Below are 23,474 nucleotides of genomic sequence, written 5' to 3'. Positions count from 1 at the left end.
ACACAAAATCTCATACAATAGTGGGCCAAAGGAATCGAACCCAAAAAGAAATATTCTTTTTGCATGGGAAGTCATATCTAAAACCAAAAATATAACATATAACATGCCGACTTCATTGCATGTATTACCAATTTGTAAAATTTGGAAATAAAAATGTATGAATTCACTGGATATTTGCGTAATTACTTTGTTTTCACAATCCAGGGCAAGGATGAAACGAACCAAGGAGGCATAATATGTGCAATTTGACTTCGAAGTGCCTTTAAATGCCTTTTTACCTCTCTGTATGTACTTGGACACCAGTTCGTACATACTGGCTTCTAAACACCACCACCTACTGGTCTTCCGTCTATTCCGCATAGACACCAATCTGTCTCATTGGCTTCTAACTCCATCGTCATCGTTTGGTTTAGTTCGACACCCTTATATAATACCTATTTGAGTAAGGCGAAGCAACAGGCGTATGCTTCAATTCAAACGCCAATATTAGTCAAGTCTCTCAAGAATGTTTAATTGTTCTTTATCAAAACGATGTAACGCTCAATAAGGCGAACAACTAACGAAGAAAATATTTAATATTAATTATATTTATTTTAATATTTAAGATAATCTTGTTTCTCAACTCAAAATTAAGGGGGGTTTTCAAAGGCGCGTATTGAGGGTATTTTTTAGCGAGAATCGGACCGCGCGATTTTTTTTCCTCGCTATAAAAATCGCGCTCATATCGCTAGCTTTTCACTCCCGCTATGATTTTGAACAACTGTTTTCATTAGCGCGATAAACGAGAGCGGCGCCATCTAATTTGGGAGTCAAAGGTTGTAGCAAAGCAAACTTGCAATGGCGGTGATAAAGAGTCGAGGTCGTCGCTTGATAATTCGTAAAAAGATTTTAACAATGCAGTTGTATTATATGCAAAATTATGGTACCGGAAAAAGGATGTACCGAAAGAAACGCTGGTGGGTCCACCCTATATAGCGTGACAGAAAGAATGAAGGGGATTATGGAACTCTAGTAAGTTAGTTTTGTTAAGCCTTTGCTTTACTGTACAGACAGACTAGATTAGAACTGTAGGCTTAATAGATTCTCGAAGTCTTGAAATGACAGGTCCATATTTATTCAGATGCAAAAAATGAGAAAGTACGACCACGACAAGTTTTCTAATTTCACTAGAATGAGCCCTGAAAAATTTGACAAATTGCTAGATTTAGTGAAGGATAAACTGAAAAAGTATCCTGTTTCTCGAGAACCCATTGAACCTGGATTACCACTCGCCTTAACATTGAGGTAAGATCACGTTATAGACCATTGATATCAGGAAAAAGGAATGATTTTTATTATATCGTACAGATTTTTGGCAACAGAAAATAGTTTAGCTTCAATATCCTACCAGTTTCGAGTTGGGAAAACTACCACTCGTAAAATTATTCAAGAAACAAGTGCGGTATTATGGGAGGTTTTACAACCATTATTTCTAAAGGTATACGTTTTTCTCCAAATCTAGCAATGGTTTCTCATATGTATTTTATTTTCAGAAACCTTCGTGTTCGGACTTTGTAGAGATTGAGAAAGGTTTCTGTAACAAATGAAATTTCCCAAATTGTACAGGAGCAGTTGACGGAAAACATGTGATGATCCAGCAACCCTCTAATTCTGGGACCTTATATCACAACTACAAGGTGGGTATTGCGAGTGATGTAACAACATACTTTTAAAAGCAAATCGTTTCTAATTTCAGGGCTTCAACTCCATCGTGTTAATGGCTACCGTCGATGCGAATTACCGTTTTATAGTTGTCGATGTTGGGGGATTTGGTTCGCATTCAGATGGGGGACTCTTCAAAAGTTCCTCCTTTGGACTAGCAGTCCAAAATGAAACCAGGGTTGTTCCTTCGACTTTTGGAAAGGTGCTTTCCCCAATAGTAAAATGTGCTGATCCAATGGAAGCTTTTTTCGAAATGTGCTTTTCCCCCCTGGGGGTAGGAAAATTTCCGTCCCCCCCCCCCAACGAAAGGCTTTTGGCGCCACCTAGTGGCGGAATTTTCGTCCCATAGACGCTAATGTTAAAAATGAAATTTGAAAATGTGCTTTAAACAGGCCAAATGTACTTTCGGTGCTGAATATCTTAAAATGTACCGAAAAGGCACAATTGTGCCACTTAGAACAACACTGAATGAAACAGCTGAATTTCCAGCTCCCAAAAACCTCTTTAACTGTGCCCCATGTCCTCTTGGGAGATGAAGCATTAAGCTTCTTAAAAATTTTATGAGACCTTTTGCAGCCGATGACCTTGAGAACTCCCACCGAATATTCAATTATCGTTTAAGCAGAGCAAGGTGACATTTCATAATTCTCCTGATGGCAAGACTATTTTGCGCTTGGCATTCTCATTTGAAAACAGGTTTCAATGACATTTTTTTCCCTTTTGCCAGAAGATGCAGTGAAAACGCATTTGTGCTGCTGGCCACTAGGTGGCGAGTGTTTAGAAAACCAATAATGTTTCAACCAGAAACTGCTGATAAAATAGTGAAAGCGTGCGTGGTACTCCATAATTATTTAATGGAAGAAGAAAAACACATGGAAGATGAAGAAAAATACTATTGCCCAGCTGACTTTGCTGACTCAGTTAGTAAGGACGGTACTCTCGAGGAAGGAAAATGGATTAAAAATTTGGAGGAAAACCCAGCTTTTGGACTTCGCAATTTAGAACCAACAGCGTCTAAAAATTTTATATACGAAGCTAATCATATTAGAAAAATTTTAGCGAATTACTTTTCTTCTCCGGTGGGACAAGTAAATTGGCAGTGGAAGATGAAAGGAGTGAGAAAACCGGATGTTTAAAGCTTACTTTTGAAGCTCATTTAAGAAAAATCTTTATTTCAAAACAATATATTATGTATAATTATTATTAAAAATGTAGTAATGGAAAATGAAAATAATTTATAATATTAAAAATAAGTATGGGTCTCCACGCTGATGGGGTTCCCTTTAGCAAACGAGTTGATGAGTTTCATTACGTCTATTTGGCAATCATTTACCAAGTTTGTTGGAACCTTTTTCATAATAGTGGCCACAAAATCTCCAAATACTGCACTATCATCTTCTGATGTTTTCAGTTCTCTTTATTCGGCAATTAGAAATTGAGTTGAGAAACAAAAAAGGACAAATTTTTTTAAATTAAAACACCACATTTTTTATTGCTACAGCCTAGAGAGGTAAAAATACCGTATCTGAAAAAGACAGTAATTTACCGGTAAAAATACGGTATTTGAAAATCGGTAATTTACCGCGGTATTTGGTAAATGACCAGTAAATTACAGTCTCACTACAACCAGTGCAACCGAAAATTCTGACCTATTCAATTTGGCCATCTGGTTCAAAAACATTTCATGAGGGTTTCGTTTTTTGAGAGATTGGGGTGCTCTCAAACTCTCGCTCTCATCGGAGTTGGATCTTTTTCGTGATTTAGGCAACCCCTTCTTTTTATTTTTGTCTGGATGGGCCTTGTTCCTTGTCATCGCTATAGCCTTCAAAATCGCTCACAGTGAATTCTTTTCCTACTGTCTCTATCACCTTGTTCATTCAAAGAATTTAGTGCAAAATTAATAACTACACGTTTTACATACATTGCAGCATATACCATTTCTTCTTCGTCATTATCACTGTCTACAGGTTTTGAAAAAGTGGAAGCTTCGACACTTTCCTTATTTAGATTCTTATCAAAGTAAGACGAAGTTCTGCATCATTGATATACGAGTGTATGGAAATAAAATTGCAATAATATAAGTCTTCAAAATTTCTTACTCTCTTCGAGCAAACACATTCAAGTAAGCTCATTTTATCCCATCAGATTGGGTTTCGTCTAATTCTTGTCCACTTTTAGTTGTGGTGATTGCATATAATTTATTGTGAAAAATGGTCTACTAAGTTCTTCCACATCTTTTTGCAGTCGTTTTCTAAAAAAATATAAGTTGATTTATATGAAAAGGCTATACCAAATGTTATTAAAAAACTTACTATTCATGTCCATTTCTTTAGCCACTTCCATCCATTTTTGTTCCTTTAAATCTGTGTGCCGATAAGCGACAAGTTTTCTATTCCAAATAATATCTCTTTCTCTAATCAAATCTATTAATTTTTTTTCCTTTCCACCAAAGCCTTCCTATTTTCAGCTTGAATTTGTTTTAAGTTATCATTTATTGTCGTTTTCTTACTCTTTTTTATAAAATCTAGGTCTAGCAACTTATATTAGGCTTAACTCGGTGAACTGAAAATTACAACTTTTCAATCTCGTGCTCACGCGCTTATTGAAACTCCCGCCAAAGGTTTCGGCGCTCCTATTGGCTTGGTAGAATATGACGTCATTAACCACGCGAGAGAGAAAAAAACGAAGCGAGAACATCTACTTGAATTTGATCGGAGCGGGTAGCGATTTTTTCCCTCTCCTCGCCGCTTTTACCCGCTCCCGCTAAAAATATCGCTTTTATGAAAACGGTCGCTCCTGTAGCGGGTGCGAGAATTTTTAGTTTTTTCTCGCACGCGCTCGATTTTTACCCTCAACACGCGCCTTTGAAAACCCCCCTTTATGCCTGATCGAGTGGGCTATGGGTAGGGAGCACAAATTATATTTGTGCACTGCCTTCTCTAAAACTAGGCCTTGCAATACGAATAAAAGAGGGGTGGCAGTTAGGATTTCACAAATGGCGCTAGATGTCGCATTTCTAAGGTTTTAAACTGGCGGAAAATTCAAAACTATGAAAATTGTTGAAAGCTTGCAAGACAACGGTTAAAGTAAAAATATAGCAGCTGACTTAAGTAAAAAGACCCATTAAAATGCAAACGACAAATTTGTTTTTAACTTGTTAAAACATAAAATGGCATTAATCACAGTGTGGGTAAAATGTATTTACATTTAAAAGCCTTCGCAAAATATGGCAGAATGAAATGTACAAGTATCATTAATGAACAACGTTTCGAAATGGAATGTATTGCTTCCTTTTCAAAATCTGCAATATTAATTAAAATGTTCGTTAAATAATTTCTGGGATACCTATATCCCCACGATCTAGCAAATGTATTAAACTGAAAGCTTTTGCGTTGGATCTAGGTTGAGAGACACAATCCAAACACGTTGATCTATTCATTGTAGTTGGGCTTCAGATTTAACTGAATTTGACGAAAAATACAATCATACATACCCGAGGATCATTTTAGCGACGAATTGCACCCATGGTCCGCCAGAGCGTGGTAAATAAGGCTGTGGCACAGGAAAAATGACCAGTTTGAAAATTTAATCGGAGGGGGTCAGTGGTACTCGGGACAACTAAGATAATATAAGGATAACTAGAGTCCATACATTGTTGTGAGGGACTCAATTAAGGCCTCGTTCTTGTGGAGGAAAGCTTGAGTTTGCGGGATATCACAACGTTGAGAGTAATAGGTAGCTTGTATGGTAGATAACGAGTCTGTTAATGTGGGGATGACAGAAAACCCCGGAAGATCCAGTAGGGCTTTTTGAAGAGAGAGGTGGTCATTTTGAATGGTGCGAATGTCAACTAGTGCTTGGTAGAAAGTGGGTAGAAGGGGCACACATTTGGTACAGTAGAATTTGAAGTTATCACAGGGGTTGACTTGTTGGCCATTATAGAGGTTCGCGGGTACTTTAGAGCACTCAGTGTGCGACCAAAAATTACACAGATCACAGAGGAGAGTAGCATGAGAGTCGAGTACTAATTGTTTGCAGATGGGACAGTAATCAGAACTAATGGTGCTAGCTTCGGAGTCAGGTATATTTAGGGATGGGATATCTGAAACCGTAGAGACTTGAGTTCGAGGAGGAGGGTTAAAGGCATTGCCATAGTATGGGGGTCCGAGACCAAGGATTAGGGAATAATAAGGGATTTGAAGAAGATGGAGTTAATGTTGATAATTATAATAATCTATCTTTCTTCCAGACATACTTTCATCCAGTTATGTTAATCTAAATCCTCGTTTGTAGTGAAACATTTAAAACAACTCGCACAATTTGCACAACACCGACAAAACTTCGCGCTTGACATCGTTCGTCCATCACCCTATTCCATTAACTAAACTTAGTTTACTGGTAGTCAATTTATTCCCTCTCAATAATTTGAAAAATTTACTTATCTCGGCTTTTCGACCACAATTCCATTCCCCGAAAACATTTTATAACTACATTTATCACTTTTAAGAGAGTATGTGTATGCCAGTGTGTCTTTAATAGGTTGCTTACATATTCCTGTTCATGCCCTGTACGCTTCATAGTGAAACCTTTAGTTTTTGTGCAAATTTCAACAATGGCGACAAATTCAATAGGGACGTTATGATTCTTACTCTTGGCTAAACTGAATATATGTAAGAGGGAAAGACACGGGGGTAAAACTTTGCCTTCCATCTCACTCGATGGAAAGATCACAAAGAGAGTAGAGACGTCGAGAAGTCAACCCCACTGTATATCCCGATACTAAGGATTGACATCTCTCTTTTTACGTAGAAAGGGTTTATAGCAGCGGCACGACAGACAACGGTCACACGGTTCTATGCCATGGTGTCTCTATCGTTTCTATGGTTCGCAAGCAGTAGAGGCGTGCATACAATTCGTAATTTTTTGATTTTCTATGTTGTAATTGTCAACTTAAGGGCGCTAAGAGTGTGAGAGTGTCAGCTGGACTCAGCGCGGTCGTAGCCTGAAAATTCTGACTTGGCTATCTTGCAATATAGCCTGCGTTCACCGAGTCGCGTGATCTAGGACGCTGTGGCTCGACTCTACTTCTTAGTCTTTATATCTTCAGGAACAAGGATAAACTTGTCGCTGCGATCTTCCTTTAGTAAATGTAGTATTCTTAGTAGCCCCAGAGACTTCTGGTAGCAGTCTGTAAGCATTTGGTAGAATAGTTTTAAAGAAATTGAAATGGTAGAAAATATTTATAAAATAAAATTTGGTTGAATTACTTCGTAGTTGTCTTATTTCAAGCCGAAGAATGTTCTCAAAAACAATTACTATTTGGTGACGGATTCCTTAAAAAGTACTATTCACACGGAATTTTCGAGCAGCTTAACGCGTAATTGAGTTGCCTATAAGTAAATGTTTCTAATTAATGAGAGGGAATAAATTTACTACCAGTAAAATAAGTTTATTCAATGGAATAGGGTGATGGAACATTACTTTCTTACGCATGTAAGTTTTAATTTAAAAAAAGTTTCAATATCTGCGCATTCAGTCAGGTGATTAACCTTGTTCTTATCGATACTTTTTAGGTCATGGTTAAATCCAAGACTCGTTTTGATTAATATCTGTTACTTCGGTCTTAATTTTTATTAATTTGGCGTACATGCAGTTATTTCAGTGCTCATTCCCGCTAGCTGCAGAAAAGGAAATAGTTTGTCATTCAATAGACTGAGAGTCAGTCGCTAAGGGGACGTCACATCAATATTTTTAGTCTTAATTTGAGCTGATGAAATTCGTAGATATACGAGGGTGTGAAGTCATGACAAAGATTTTAGTTCGTCTATTTCTGATGAACCCAGACCAGAATATACCAGTTGCTTTCAGGCTAATTTTGAACCCCATTTCCAATGTCATTGTGTCAACAACAACTTATTCAGAACGGATATTTCTCTTAACCTTTACACGAGATTCAACATATAGAATACCATCTTTTGTGGTGCTCTAACTTTAACCTAATTTAAGAAAATAAAATGGAATTTTTTTTGTTAAAAATGACATTAAATAAGACAACTAGCAATAATTTGGCAATATTTCGGGGGAAAAGAAATACAATTTTGTAGTATTTCGGAAAAGATGGCAATTTCATAATAATTTGATATACAATAACAGGAATACATTTACCCATTCAGGTTTAATGCAAAGGGCCCCTCCTTTGGCGCGTCTTAAAAAGATTTTCTATTCCGTACAGTGTGGTAGTTTGGCATACTTTATTTTTATCTCTGTCCTTAAGTACAATCTTAATTGGATTTAGCCATTGGGATAGATGACAAATGATTAGCCAGCGTACTACGGGAGTCGGGCAATGGAACTGCGCTTAGATTTATCATTGAATATAGGAAATAACAGGATCAACAAATTATTTACTAGTATTTATGAAACTAATGGTAACTATTTTACCTTTGATAAATAAAGTCAAATGAGAGTTACAGTAGTTTATTGATGACAAAAGTTAGGGTTAATAATATTATTTATTTTATATAATAGTTAAAATATAAATTGTAATTTTTTAAAGTTATGGCTGTTCAATAATTACTTAAAAGTCATTAAAACAATAAATTGCTTTAAGAATATTTGGGTTAAACTTTTTGTCAAGGTTTAAACACGCATGATTATTTTATTGGAATGTGCTAAAGATTTATTTTAAAAACACATTTGGATTGATAATTGCTACGTTTATTTATAGCACGCAATTTGGAATTGAATTTCCCTGGTTGTTATTTATTTATAGTATTCATTATAATTATTTTCCAGTAAATAAAAATGTTGTTTTTCACATTTAAAGCTAATAGTTGCGTATTTTTTAAAGGGTTTCATTCATAACTTTATAAGGAAAATTATTTTGGACACCAGAAAGGCTTTTGAGAACAATTAGTGATTGCGTCCTAACTGGCAAAAAATAGACCTTAACAGGGAAAAGCTATGAATAACTATAATTAATTTTAACTGAATCTAAAATGTAAGTTTCACTATGAATACATGAGAGGGATTAAAAAAATGTTCAAAGACAGTCATACGTGAAGGTTGGACATAAAAAGTGTGAAAAGTTCAACATAAACGTTAATCATTTTGTTAATCTCTCAAGTGAATAATTCAATGATGAGAAAATATTTATACACATTTAATCCTAGGACTGTAAAATTGAGAATATATAATAGCCAGAAAAATAGTAAGCATGGGTTTTAATGTTAAATTATTTTAGGTATAAAAAGGGAAGGGGGAGTTTGTTAAATAACTGCTAATATACTTAAAGATGCTTTTTTAAAAAGGGTAGTGATTTGTTGGTGTAGAATCTGCAGTTTAGCTCAGGGAGTTAATGAAGCGCCTTGTATTTCGTTAGTGACATCTTCAATCCAGTTGATTTATTTTTTTTCTATATTTAATACTATTGAACTAAGATGGCGTTAGTGGTTAATGTCGTTAATTGGTAGCTTTTTTTACTGGTTCCATCGCGCTTGGTTTTGTTTTATTGATGTAGAGTCTGCAGTTTAGTTCACAGTTAATAAGGAGCCTTGTGTTTCACTATTAAACTAAGTTGGCGTTAGTGGTTAATGTCATTAATCGGTAGGTTTTTTACTAGCTCCATCGCGCGTGATTTTGTTTTGTTAATGTAGAATCTGCAATTAAGTTCAGAGAGTTAATGATGTGCCTTGTGTTTGGAAGCGACATCTCCAGTCCATTTTATTTTTTTTATATTTATTACGTTTGAACTCAGATAGCATTATTGCTTAACGTCATTAATTGGCAGCTTTATTTTACTAATTCCATCGAGCTTGTTTTGTTTGGCAAACGTCCGTAAATTAACGTTCATAACGATGGTATATTACCTTTAAGGCGTTTCGATGGAAATTTAAACTGAAGTCCAAGGTGATTATGCGGTTAATCACAGTTGGGTTTTTTAGAGTTATGAGTGAAGTACTTGAGGTTTAATTGGGTGGTGAAGGAGGGAGGATTTGGGGTATTTCACCAGCCGCGGACACGGGGTAGTCAGTTCCTGTAGGGTAGGCATGCTGACAAGTCCCTTATTCCCTCAAAACTTTGTCGCCCAGAAGCTTGGCTTACAGGAGTGCGCCCTAACTCCCAACATAGTAAAGTACAGTCCCCGACAAAAGTTTCTGGACATTTTCATTTGGCTGCCATTTTGTTCCTATTTGAGCTAGAGTAACAAAATAGGACTTTCTAAGTAGGTTTACTTCTCAACATTATTTTAAAATTACAAATGACAATGTGGCGCTAATAGGGCGTTAGCCAAAGCGGAAATAGTAAAGCCCCCGATAATGACGCTACGAAATAATGCTTCAAATGGATCAAAAATGCTATCGTTGCACGCGTCTTGTCACATAGAATCCGAAACTGTTTTCAAATTGTAAATCGGTTCAGGAAATCAAAAGTTATGACAAAAAACGTGACGTTCAAAACAATAGCAAATAAGCCTAACGATTATTCATTTGTTCTATATAAACTTAGCTCAGTAGTAAAACATTACGATTAGAAAAACAAGATGTTCCAACCCAAGAATTTTTAGTTCCACACTGACATATGAGAAATGGGAACTTATGAATTAGACTCAGTCTTCAGAAATGGAGGATTGTTGGTGGCGGTTTGTAAACGTCTAAATATTTAGAGATTTGGATATGTTTAAAGATTTTTTATAATTTACTAGTTGCTTATACAGTGGGTGGATATTTAGGGATAATTCTTTTGACGGATATTTTACGGCAGACGGCGTTATGTGTTGAATTGGTATTAAAAGTTGGACGAGCCGCGGTATTGGATGATGGACAGTGTTTCAAGAATATACTTTGAGATGGTTTAAGGAGCAAAATAGGTGGCATGACTAAAATACAGGTGTAACAGAACTTTTTGACGTTCGGTAATCAATTTTTGGACGCCTGAGAATTGGATGTTGAGAAATACTCTGAAAATAATATTGTGGGAATAATATTTCGACGGCAAATTCATGAGGATGGTTGAAAAGACATATTGTTCAATTCAAAGTGGATGAGAATGGTTTGAATTATAATAATATATATATATACAGGTTAAATTATACGCAAGTTCTAATGACATGAAAATATTTTACGACGTGGATAATTTTAACGTATTTCCTGCTTTCTCGGCTTTACTCTGCAAGTTTTTTATTCCCAGGACATTTTAAACGTGATAACTATCCCTTTAATTTTTACTGAAGAATTTGGTTTTTTGAAAATTATGGCTGTTTTTGGAACATAGAGCAAAAAAAGAGATAGAGGCCCTACAAACGATAAAAAGCACAGCGTTTGCAATTGTGTCGTGTTTCAGCGTATGAAGGTTGCTCTATATATTTTTTACCTTAGAGTAGAGCAGTTTCAATGATCATCGGAAAAAAATCAGACTCAATAGGCTATACTTTTCCAGCTATAATATAGTCGGTAATCGCCTTGGTTGTGACTTTGACAATTTAATATCTCAATTTTACTACCGTTAATTTGGCAAAAAAATAATTGAGTCTGCTTCCATTATTAACCTTGACTATTTCTCCTAAAATGATTTGATATTATTCTTTTGTAGTCTAAAGTTTACGTTTTATAATATATATGGATAGAGGGACACTTAGATTTACACAATAATCTAAGACGCCATGGATTTTTAACTTGAAATGAGAAATTTAACGGGCGCCCATGTATAGAGTTAGATACCATTTTCTTGCCCTGTCAAAGGTTGAAGCTTCTCCAAGGTTTTTCGGATAGAAATTTTATTTTATTTATGAAGTTTTACTGAAATTATATCATGAATATTTAGAAAAGAATTCATCTTGAATATTTAGGAGAATTTCAACTTGAATATTTAGAATAAAAAATCCATCTTCAATATTTAGAATAAAAAATCCATCTTCAATATTTAGAATAAAAAATCCATCTTCAATCTTTAGTATTTACCGAGTAGCAAAAAAAACAATCGGCGTTGCCCATCGAGATATATTATTACATTTCAGGCCGCCATTTTTAACGAAGGTGGAAAATCGAGCTTCAAAAGACATGAAGTCAGTCTTCAGGAAATTGGGAACCAGTGTTTTAAATGTTATAGATTTGGTTGAGACACGTAGACGCCGCCATTTTCCAAGATGATGAGGAATAGAAAAAAATCTAAGAGCCCGCCTAATGCCTTTGAGAACCGTCCCTGCAAAATTTCATACCTCTAAGTAAAGCTGTTTGGACTCGGAGGAGATTAACAGTCAAATTGTAACTATAGATGTTAAGCATACAAGTTTCTGAGGTTTACGTAGGCGTCCATGTGATTTAAATTAAAATTTCGTGTTTAAAATTAAACTTTTTGTCTTAGATTAGTGGTGTCTTTCAAGTTTGAGTAATAAATGGTTTAGAGAACACTTTAGGACACGGGTTTGATTTGTTGGTTTTTGAGTATTGTTTCCGGTTGTAGTATACTTTTGACGGTTTATTTTTCTTTTGTTAAAAACGCGATAGAGGTTTGCGTGCAGTTCAATGTCGCTATTTCGGTTATTGGAAGTAATTAGGTTTTAAATAATATCACGGGACAACTTGTGTAATGAATTTTAAAAGAACTATACGATCATATTTAATGCTTTTTTTTATTAAAACTTGATCAATGAAAAAACAGTTGACATCGCCAGTTATCATTTCAGTATTAACATGTGTGGACACCTTTCCACTAAAACCAATAATTATCCGTTAGAAATAATTCCTACCATATTTCTAACACAAGATTTTAAGAAAATTTTAATCAAATCTAATATTAGATCTAAACATGTAAAAAATTACACAAAACCAATTAAAGTTTTTACATGACGAAGTTAACGGTCTAATAATGTGACCAATATCCCTGGTTTTCGTAAACCTCCCGAACTCTACTAGGCATTGAATGATGATACGCCTGGAATAGTTCCACGTTCAACTTGAGATCGCGCCAAGCATTTTGAACCGCTTCCAACAACTCAGCAGGGTTCCTGACGTTGACATGGTCAACTTTCCGAACCATCTCTGCCCACAGGTTTTCGATTGGGTTCAAGTCACAACCTTTTGAAGGCCAATTCATCACCTTCATGAGAAATTAACGGTTGCAAGTTGCAACGTATAAAATAGAGATGAAATCAGTCTAATGAATTACATCGTTAACTACAGTGACAAGATATTTACCGTAAAACCATGAACCGCACTAAGCCTTTCCAGAGCTTGAGTGGTCACTCTTGCCGTGTGGATCGGAGCTCGGTCCTGCATAAAGGTGAAGTTCCCGTCGGGGAACCTTTCCAATATGCTAGGAAAGCAATCGTTCTCCAGGAGTTGGGCATATCGTTAGGCATTGTTCCGTCCTTCGATACGAACCAAACACCCGGAATTCGTTGCCGATAGCCAGCCCCAAACGTTGATTGAGAAACGGCCGCTGCGTTGGACCTCGGCGATGAAAGGCTCATTGTAGCGCGTGCAGGCAGGTCTCCTCACCCATATCTTTATAACATTAATGAAATATAAATATTTGAATACTCAAGTTGACTGATAATTATATTAATAGACTATGTTGATCTTATTCTGTCATTCATCTCATTGCTTCCTCTCAATAAATGAAATTACCTGCCCATTATGTCCGACGACGAAACTGTTCTCGTCCGTGAAAACTACTATTTCCCACTGCTCAAGTGTCCAATTTAAATGTAAACGAGAAAATTCCAGCCTCCCTCGTCGGTTCATGGCGCTCAACTTTTCTTTAGGACACGCGATCCTTCCATGAAGGCCTTGACTTGCCAAGGCTCTTCGTACAGTCCTCACACTTGTCTGCAGCTCAAGTTCCGTTCTAACAAGCCGCGCTGTTGGAAATGGCTGTGCCCTGCTTGTACTACCAATTAGTCGAACTTTTCTATTGGTTAAAGCCCTTGGTCGTCCTCCTCTTGCCTATCAGCTCCACCGTTAAACTCGTTATTTCTGTCACGGTCAATCCAAGTAGCCACTGTCGTAGGTGAAACATTTAACTGCCGAGCGATTTTGCGATTACAAAAACCTTGCTCATGAAGTTCAACAATTTGACGACGAATTAATACTCTATCAACCATTTTACTTGTTCGGAGAATATGAAAATTATGTGATAAAAAGAGTGGTTTGCGGTCTCTTTTATATAGTAAACTTGGAACAGGTGAAAATATTTTTTCATCGAGTGGAAGGTAAAAATTCGTTTTTGGTTGGAAATAGACATTCTTAAAAACTTAATTTAACGATGGAGGTGATAGGCAAAGAATAGGACGACCAAAGATTTGACCTACCGAGAAGTTTTTTAAGCGTGATACTTGTGAGCAACTTCAAATAAGTTTAAAACCGTAAGATGAACTTTGGTGAGACAGGGTCTTTTTGAACGCTTCGCGTGGCACTTAAGAAACGTGAAGTTTCTTTTCTCTAAAAGTCTAAAGAGGCTTCAATTTGGAACAGAGCAGGGTTGTTGATTTTTTTGATTTTTACCTCTCCGAGTGACGTATGTCACGGAGAGGTTCTAATTTCGACGTGTCTGTGTGTGTGTCTGTCTGTCTGTCTGTCTGTTGTTATTGACTTACACCCCAGGGGACCGTGTTCGCAGTTTCCGAATTGAAGCAAATGTGTTCGCTATTTCCGGACCGTATTCACAGTTCCCGGAAATTTCAAAACTTGAATCTATCCACAAATCAACTGGCCACTATTACTTCATCTGACTAGTCAATTGTCTATTCTACATGAATACCAATCTGTACTTATTGGCTTCAAACACCACCATTTTGTGGTCTTTGTCCATTCCACATAGACACCAGTCTGCACTTACTGGCTTCTATCACCATCATTTTCCGGTCTTTGTTTTTGTCCATCCCACATGGACACCAGTTTGTACACCTGGCATCTAACACCACCATCTTCTGGTCTTTGTTTTTGTCCATCCCACATGGACACCAGTCTGTACACCTGGCTTCTAACACCACCATCTTCTGGTCTTTGTTTTTGTCCATCCCACATGGAGACCAGTCTGTACACCTGGCTTCTAACACCACCATCTTCTGGTCTTTGTTTTTGTCCATCCCACATGGAGACCAGTCTGTACACCTGGCTTCTAACACCACCATCTTCTGGTCTTTGTTTTTGTCCATCCCACATGGACACCAGTCTGTACACCTGGCTTCTACTCCTTAAGGTTAAGACATACGCGGCGATCGGCCAGGGTTACGAGAAACGTCCGGCCTCCCAATGGTGGGGCTTCCACCAAAGGTTCACGCAATTGCGCTGTTCTTATCCATAGCTGCGATTCGACACCTTTATATACTACCTATTTGATGAAGGCGAAGCAACCGGCGTATGCTTCATTTCAAACGCCAATATTAGTCAAGTCTCTCAAGAATGTTTAATTGTTCTTTTTCAAAACGATGTAACGTTCAATAAGGCGAATAACTAACGAAGAAAATATTAAATATTAATTATATTTATTTTAATATTTAAGATAATCTTGTTTCTCAATTCAAAATTAATACGGAAAGAGTTAAAAGCAGTCTATGTTTTTGTCTGTATGTGTCCGTCCGTTGTTACAGTAGTGCGCTGCGTTAGAAGTTCGTTTTGTTTTGATGTGTAAAGAAACCGTAATATTCCCTTTATCCTTAATATAAAGTGAATATGTGGAAATATTTTTCGTAATTATGATGCATTTAGTACTTTTGTAGCTTTAAAGCTCTATTTCATTTTGATATTCCAAAGATTTTTTTTAATATTATTATTTAAAATGGATGTTTATATATTACTTAAGCTATACTACATCTGTTTATAGCATAATCCTTTCTAAAATCACAGTGAATACAAGCACAATGCTGCTATGTTGGTCAAATGACCTCTTATTTGTCAATAGGCCTAGTGAACCAAAAAGTAAACGTTTGGGTTTGGTTTTCGTTTCTGTATGCAGAGACATTAACGGTTCAGATTGTGCCGAAAGTTAAATACACTTTTAAATAATTAGGCTTAAATTTTATTATCATGGTGGAAATCTGGGCCGCGATCAGCAGAGCCCAGCGTTGCTGAACGCGGCCCAGGGATTTTGTTTTTGAATTTTGACGTTACGGTACTTAGCGCTGAGCTAGCGCGGTCTTCAAAGAAAATAGTCGGCTTTTTGGATAACGTGACGTAAAACGCGTAGTTCTCAGCTTGGCGAAAAAACTATGCAGGAATTAATACAAATAGCTCTATGGGACTATAGCTATTTAATTGGCGTGAAACCAGTTGATCACGCGAGAATTTTAAGAGATATGTTAGTTTCTAATTTTAATTATAAAAGTTGTTATCTATCTCTATAAATATGTTATCCTACAATTTTTGTTAAGCCTTGGTACCTTGCACGCTTTATTAGGCTAGCGTCATTTATAAAACGCCGATGACCCGTTTTTCCCCCATCGGATGATTTTAATGTGTACAAGTATATCATTATTGGATGTAAAATGTCGTCTGATTTACAGTAAATTTGCTATACTTTGTATACTGCTTTAATATTTCATAAATTTTAACTTAAGAAACATTTCCATATCTGGGTAAATAAGTTTGTAAGTAGTCGTCTTGACTCGGAGAGGAAATATTTTGGTTTTCCCAACTTGTTTCAAATAAAACAAAACAAATCGATTTTTTTTATTTAAATCGGATTTTTTTTTTTATTTTAATTGATTTATTTTATTTTTATTGAACTACTAGATAGTAAATTACCAACATGAAAAGTCTTGAGTCAAAATTAACAAAAAGCAAAATAATCATGACATTTAAGCAGCTATTGGATATTGTTGCTATTCAAATGCTTGTATAAAAAGACTAGCTTGACCGCTAATTCATTTCTTAGCCTATCCAGCAAGACAAACTGAAGTTCTGGGAAAAACTAACACTGAAATATAACAACACTATGATTGTTTTTAATTATAGGTCTTTTCTAGTTAAGATTCTTCTCGAGTTTCTTAACCTACTTCTTGGAATCTTAGAAAACATTTTTTAAAAATAAAAATATATTCTTTTTAATCAAATGATTATTTTTAAAAAAATCGCTTGATTTAAATCAAACAACCCTGGAACAGAGCACACAACTTAGACACTCGAGCAAATAGAATGTGTAGTCTTTACGAATAAAAAACGTTTCGTCGTCGGACACGATGGCCCGGTAATTTTTATACGATGTTTGTGCACCAATTTATGCCCATCCACTCGAGCACTCGAAAGGCTTAATGTGGTTTAGTAGGGTAAAAGTCTTAAAACGGAAGTTAAAGAATGCCATTTTTTACAACTCAAATAATAGAATTTTATGTTGCCTTTCATAATTTCTCTATTAGGTGTTGAAATGATCTTCAAAAAGCTGTGATATCAAATTATGAATGGTTTTAGCATTTTTCAAATATTATAATTTTTATCAAGCGCTATTATTGCTATTTTAGAGGAAACCTTTTCTTATGTAAATGTTGTAATAATATTGTAAAATATAATGTTTACCAAAAGTTCTACCGCTAAAAATTTTAAAAATCAATTTCTATTTATGTAAAAAGGCGGATCTCAGTCTGTTTTTCCTTCCAAGGGTTTTTTACCTCTCCGTGTGACGTAGTCCAGGAGAGGTTCTGTAACGGCCGTGTCTGTGTGTGTGTCTGTCTGTGTGTGTGTCTGTCTGTGTGTCTGTCTGTCTGTCCGTTGTTACACCCACGTGACCGCGTTCGCAGTTTGCGTATCGGAGCAAACGTGTTCCCAATTTCCGGACCGCATTGACAGTTCACAGAAATTTGGAAAATTGTATTTCTCTCCGTTGGCTACTCTATCCTTGAGTTCTCGCACCACCATGTTTCGTCTTCGTCCATCCCACATGAACACCAGTTTGGTGCTTTTCTGGTTTCCAACACCACCATTTTCTGTTCTTTGTCAATCCCACATTGACTCCAGTCTGCACGTACACTGGCTTCTAACACCACCATCCACTAGTCTTCCGTCTATTCCACATAGACACCAATCTGTATCATTGGCTTCTACTCCATTATCATCGTTTGGTTTTAGGATATACGCGGCGATCAGCTAGGGTTACGAGAAACGTCTAGCCTCCCTAAGGTGGGATCGCCACCAAAGGTTTTCGCAATTGCGCTTTTTCCTTACTATTATAATGGAAACGAATCGTATATATACCCCAAAATTTGAAGAAAGCGGGCAAGAGGGGTAGCCTTCACTTTAAACGTCAATATTAGCAAAGTTTGAGAAGATAATAGGTATAACTTTATTTTAAACGATTTAACTATTATTAATGTTAATTATTGAAGATTAAAATAATTAAAAATAATTATATTTATTTAAATATTAAAGATAAACCTCTCGTGCAAAGAGAGAAATTAAATCATTGCCTCCTATATCTAACAAGGCCCCGTGCATGCGATATATTTCCTTCATTGCCTCCTATATCTATCAAGGCACGTGCATTGTGATATATTTCATTCATTGCCTCCTGTATCTATCAAGGCCCATGCATTGTGATATATTTCATTCATTGCCTCCTATATCTATCAAGGCCCGTGCATTGCGATATATTTTTCAAAACAACAACCAAAATGGGAAGCTGCTCTCAGAAACATAATAATTTTTTTTCTCTGTATAGGGAGCTAACAACTGGGTAGGGGGAAGAGATAGTCGGACGTCACCCAGCCCCCCTCTGGTTGGCATTTTTTTCTCTGAATAGGGAGCTAACTACTGGGTAGGGGGAAGAGATAGTCTGACGTCACTCAGCCCCCCTCTGGTTGGCATTTTTGCGCGTAGAATACCGTTTCCAACCGTTAGGGGGGATGAAACTCCAGTAAGAAATAGAAGGGTGATATATTTTTCAAAACAACAACCAAAATGGGAAGCTGCTCTCAGAAACATAATAATTTTTTTCTCTGTATAGGGAGCTAACAACTGGATAGGGGGAAGAGATAGTCTGACGTCACCCAGCCCCCCTCTGGTTGGCATTTGTTTTCTCTGTATAGGGAGCTAACAACTGGGTAGGGGGAAGAGATAGTCTGACGTCACCCAGCCCCCCTCTGGTTGGCATTTTTTCCCTGTATAAGGAGCTAACAACTGGGTAGGGGGAAGAGATAGTCTGACGTCACCCAGCCCCCCTCTGGTTGGCATTTTTGCGCGTAGAATACCGTTTCCAACCGTTAGGGGGGATGAAACTCCAGTAAGAGATAGAAGGGTGTGACGTTTCAGGGTCAGAACTGTTAGCTCCCTATATGAAATGAAAATATGGATAATATCGCGCTCCTTCTTTAATGGTATGAATCCTTGCCTGTCTATTAATATTGTACGTAGGAGTAATACGTTTTGAGCGAAGTCTAGAGAGGATCAACATAAGCGAGATTGTTTCGTAATAAAAAATATACTGCTTCCACTAATGGGTTTATACTCCTTGTTACTGTTGTATAGAGTAATCATGATAAAAGCTTAAAAAATTACGAGAGGACAGACCTTTTTTATCCTCTTGTTTTATTCTTAATAAGAATATAAAACATTTATTTTGTATCAAAAAATTTTTTTTGGTGATAAGATTGCTCTAGAAAAATCCAAACGGTTAGGCATTGGTAAAAAAGACATGTGTAAGCTATTTGCAGAGATGATAATTGTTTTACATGTTTTAAATAAGACTGAAGCTTCCACTATTGTGTTTATGCTCCTTGTTTGTTTGACTGAAAACCATCTAGGTTTAGATAACAGTTCGAAAAAAAAATCACAAAAAATGATATTTTTTAAATCTAATGAGATAACGCCCACCTAGTTGAAAATTGACCTTTTTAGTCCACGGGAGCCATTCTTAATCAGAATTTCTATGCTAGTAGGTTGTCAATTAAACTACCGGTATATTATTGTTGTTGGAAGTTGGAGATTAAGTGAAATTAAGTGGTTGTAAAGAGCCCGCAGGTTTTTGCCGCTTCTTTTTGTGAGTATTTGATTTTTGTATGTAAAATGGAGGAAGATAATGTTGAGAGTAAAGATGAAATGCGGAAGCGCAAAGCGCGGGAAAGGATGAGGGCAAAAAGATCAGACCCTGAGTTTAAGAAGAGAGAAAATGAAAGGAGAAGAGTTTTAGCAGCTCAGAAAAAAGCTAAGGTTAAATGTACAGGTTCTAGTACGTCTAGTCCTAGTACTAGTTTGCCCATTACTTCTATTGCTCCGTCAGTTGGCCACGATGGTAGTAAGGTTGAAGGTACGGTTTCTAGTATTTCTAGTCCTAATTTGTTTGTTGGTTCTATTGCGCCGCCAGTTGGCCACAGTAGAATGAAGGATAATGTATTAGACGGAAGTACAAGTGAAGTTTCTAAAAACGTAGCGTTAATTACTGCCGACGAAGCGATGAATTTAGTTAGTAATATTTCAGATAGTTCTGTAATGGTAGCGAACGATGAACAAGTACCTTCTACGTCTCATGGTAATGTTTATCCGTTAGAGAGAATGAGAATTTTGAGACAGAATGAAGAGTATAGAATGAAGGAGGCGCGATCAATGGCGAAAAAGCGGGAGAATGAGGCTTATCGTGAAAGGGAAAATCAGGTTGGCATACTTACCAAGAGAGTTAAAAGGCTTGATGAGTGGTATAGAGCAAGCGAACGAGTAAAGGACCAGTTGAGTAAGGCTAGTAAACGCCAAGATGCAGAGTACGTTGAAGCTGAACGTGTTAGAAATCAGTTGAGTAAGGCTAGTAAACGCCAAGATGCAGAGTACGTTGAAGCTGAACGTGTTAGAAATCAGTTGAGTAAGGCTAGTAAACGCCAAGATGCAGAGTACGTTGAAGCTGAACGTGTTAGAAATCAGTTGGGTATGGCTAGTAAACGCCAAGATGCAGAGTACGTTGAAGCTGAACGTGTTAGAAATCAGTTGAGTAAGGCTAGTAAACGCCAAGATGCAGAGTACGTTGAAGCTGAACGTGTTAGAAATCAGTTGAGTAAGGCTAGTAAACGCCAAGATGCAGAGTACGTTGAAGCTGAACGTGTTAGAAATCAGTTGGGTATGGCTAGTAAACGCCAAGATGCAGAGTACGTTGAAGCTGAACGTGTTAGAAATCAGTTGGGTATGGCTAGTAAACGCCAAGATGCAGAGTACGTTGAAGCTGAACGTGTTAGAAATCAGTTGAGTAAGGCTAGTAAACGCCAAGATGCAGAGTACGTTGAAGCTGAACGTGTTAGAAATCAGTTGAGTAAGGCTAGTAAACGCCAAGATGCAGAGTACGTTGAAGCTGAACGTGTTAGAAATCAGTTGGGTATGGCTAGTAAACGCCAAGATGCAGAGTACGTTGAAGCTGAACGTGTTAGAAATCAGTTGGGTATGGCTGCCAGTCGTGCAAATGTGGAGTTTAGGAACCCTGAACGTTCTAGGAATAGATTGTCTGTGGCAGAAAGAAGAACAGATCCTGTGTTTATAGAGCAGACGTATTTTGAAAGCATAAAAGAAGGTCCAACGTGGCCATGTGAAGGGTGTTCAAATCTTTTTTTTAAAGCATCGGGTAGCTTAGTTCAGTCTAGAGTGTTTTTGGCAGTTCCTGGGATTCATGGTCGTGAATTGGATGACAAAGTATTTTTATGTAGTGCTTGTAATAAAGCTGTCAAGAAGAACGAAATCCCCAAGTTTTCCAGAGAAAATGGATTTGAATTTCCTGAAGTTCCGTCAGAACTAGTTAATTTGACTAATTTGGAGGAAAGGATGATTTCACCACGAATACCTTTTATGCAAATAAGAAGGTTGGGTTGTGATCAACAAAGGGGGATTAAGGGAAACGTGGTCAACGTTCCTATAAATGTCGAGTCTACAGTGTCAGTGTTACCACGGTTACCTCGTGAAACAGATACTGTTCAAATTGAGTTTATGAGGAGAATGCAATATAACACACCATATTTGTATGAAACTGTTAGGCCTAAAAAAATGCACGAAGCTCTTAAGGTTTTGGTGAAAACACCGTTGTATATTAAGCATGGAATATCTGTAAGAGTCGATATATTGGATCCAATTCCAGAAGAACTTGAATTTATTGTTGACGAAAATGACCGTCAGTTAAATCAGGATGATATATTAAGGGAAAACCCAGTAGGGTCAGTGAATTTAGCGAACGAAAATGATAGCGATGATATGTGGAATGAAGTCAATGAAGCTAGCGAAGTTAATTTATTACCAGTTGGGAATCAAGACACGTTGTTAGTGTCATTGTCCGATTTCCTTCCCACTAACACCATGCATGTTAAGTTTGCTCCTGGTGAAGGTCAAACGCCAATGTCTTTGCTCTATGACGAGGACGCTGAGGAATTGTCATTCCCCAGTATTTATGTCGGTCAGAAGAGAAACCTTAAGGTTAAAGGTAGGTTTGGGGATATTGCCAAGTGGGAGCTTCGTAATGTTGATCGACGTTGTGCCAAGAATGTCTCAAAATTGTTTTACGCTTTTGTTAAGTTGGAAACAATGAAAGTAAGTGAATCTATACAAGTGTGTATGAGAAAAACCAAGAGAAAAGATGGCTCTAATTACACTGCTGGGTTTTTATCGTCTGCTGGTGCACTCGATTCAATTGTTAAGCAGGATGATGGTTTTAGAGTATTAGAAAATTTGCAGTCCTCGCCTTCATATTGGCAGCATAGGCAGAAAGAGTTAATGGCTATGATTAGGCAGCTTGGTACGGCTACCTTTTTTATAACGTTTTCAGCTGCGGAAGGCAAATGGCCTGAGCTTTTGAACATACTGAGAGTGACCTCAGGTCAAGAACGCTTAGCGGATAATGAAATTAGGAATTTAAGTTTTTCGGAAAAGGCCAAGTTGATTCAGAATGATCCTGTTACTTGTGCTAGATATTTTGACCACCGTTTTCGGGCTCTGCTTAAAGCTTTGCAAAAACTAGGTCCCCTTGGTGTTATTGAAGATTATTACTTTAGAGTTGAAATACAGCAAAGAGGGTCTCCCCATCAACATGGGTTGATATGGATTAAAGATGCGCCTAAGCTCAAAGATGATTTGTCGAATGTTAAAGAGGTAGAGGACTTTATTGATAAAGTTATTTCTTGCGCTGGTAAATTGAACGATGGTAATGGGGATTTGTTAACGTCTTTGCAAATGCACAAACACACGACAACGTGTAAGAAAAAGGTAAATAACAGTTCAGTTTGTCGTTTTGGAATTCCATTTCCTCCCATGCCTAGAACTATTGTTTATGATCCGAGTTTAAGAGAACCCGGTACTCTTGACGAAGAACTGAAATGTAAGAGGAATTCCAAAAAATTGAATGAACTTTTGCAATCGAAAGAAAAGGAATTTTGGGTAGATAGTTTCGAGGAGTTGTTGGCAAAGTTGCGAATGAGTGAAGAGGAATATATTAAGGCAGTTACGTATGACATAAAAAAGAAAGTTGTTTTATTGAAAAGACACCCTAAAGATACTAGGGTTAATCCGTACAACCCGTGCACTTTGCGCCTTTGGCAAGCGAATATGGACATTCAGTTTGTACTTGATCCTTACGCTCTGGTTATGTATATTGTGTCTTATATTGGAAAATCTCAGCGTGGCATGTCAATGCTTTTGCGTGAAGCTGCTAAACGAGCACAGTCAGATAAATGTACGGTAAAGCAAAAGTTGAAAGTGATAGCAAATCAGTTTTTGAATGCGCACGAGGTAAGCGCGCAAGAAGCGGCATATAGTGTTTTACAAATTCCAGTCTCTAGATGTAGTCGAGCCTGTATTTACGTTAATACAAATTTGCCCGAAAATCGA

The sequence above is a fragment of the Phalangium opilio genome, unplaced genomic scaffold (assembly GCF_054372755.1).
Source record: "Phalangium opilio isolate 3A_F unplaced genomic scaffold, DU_Popi_V2 ptg000104l_1, whole genome shotgun sequence".
NCBI classification, from domain to species: Eukaryota; Metazoa; Arthropoda; class Arachnida; order Opiliones; family Phalangiidae; genus Phalangium; species Phalangium opilio.
The sequence above is the reverse complement of the archived record's forward strand: the minus strand, read 5'-3'. Positions refer to the sequence as shown.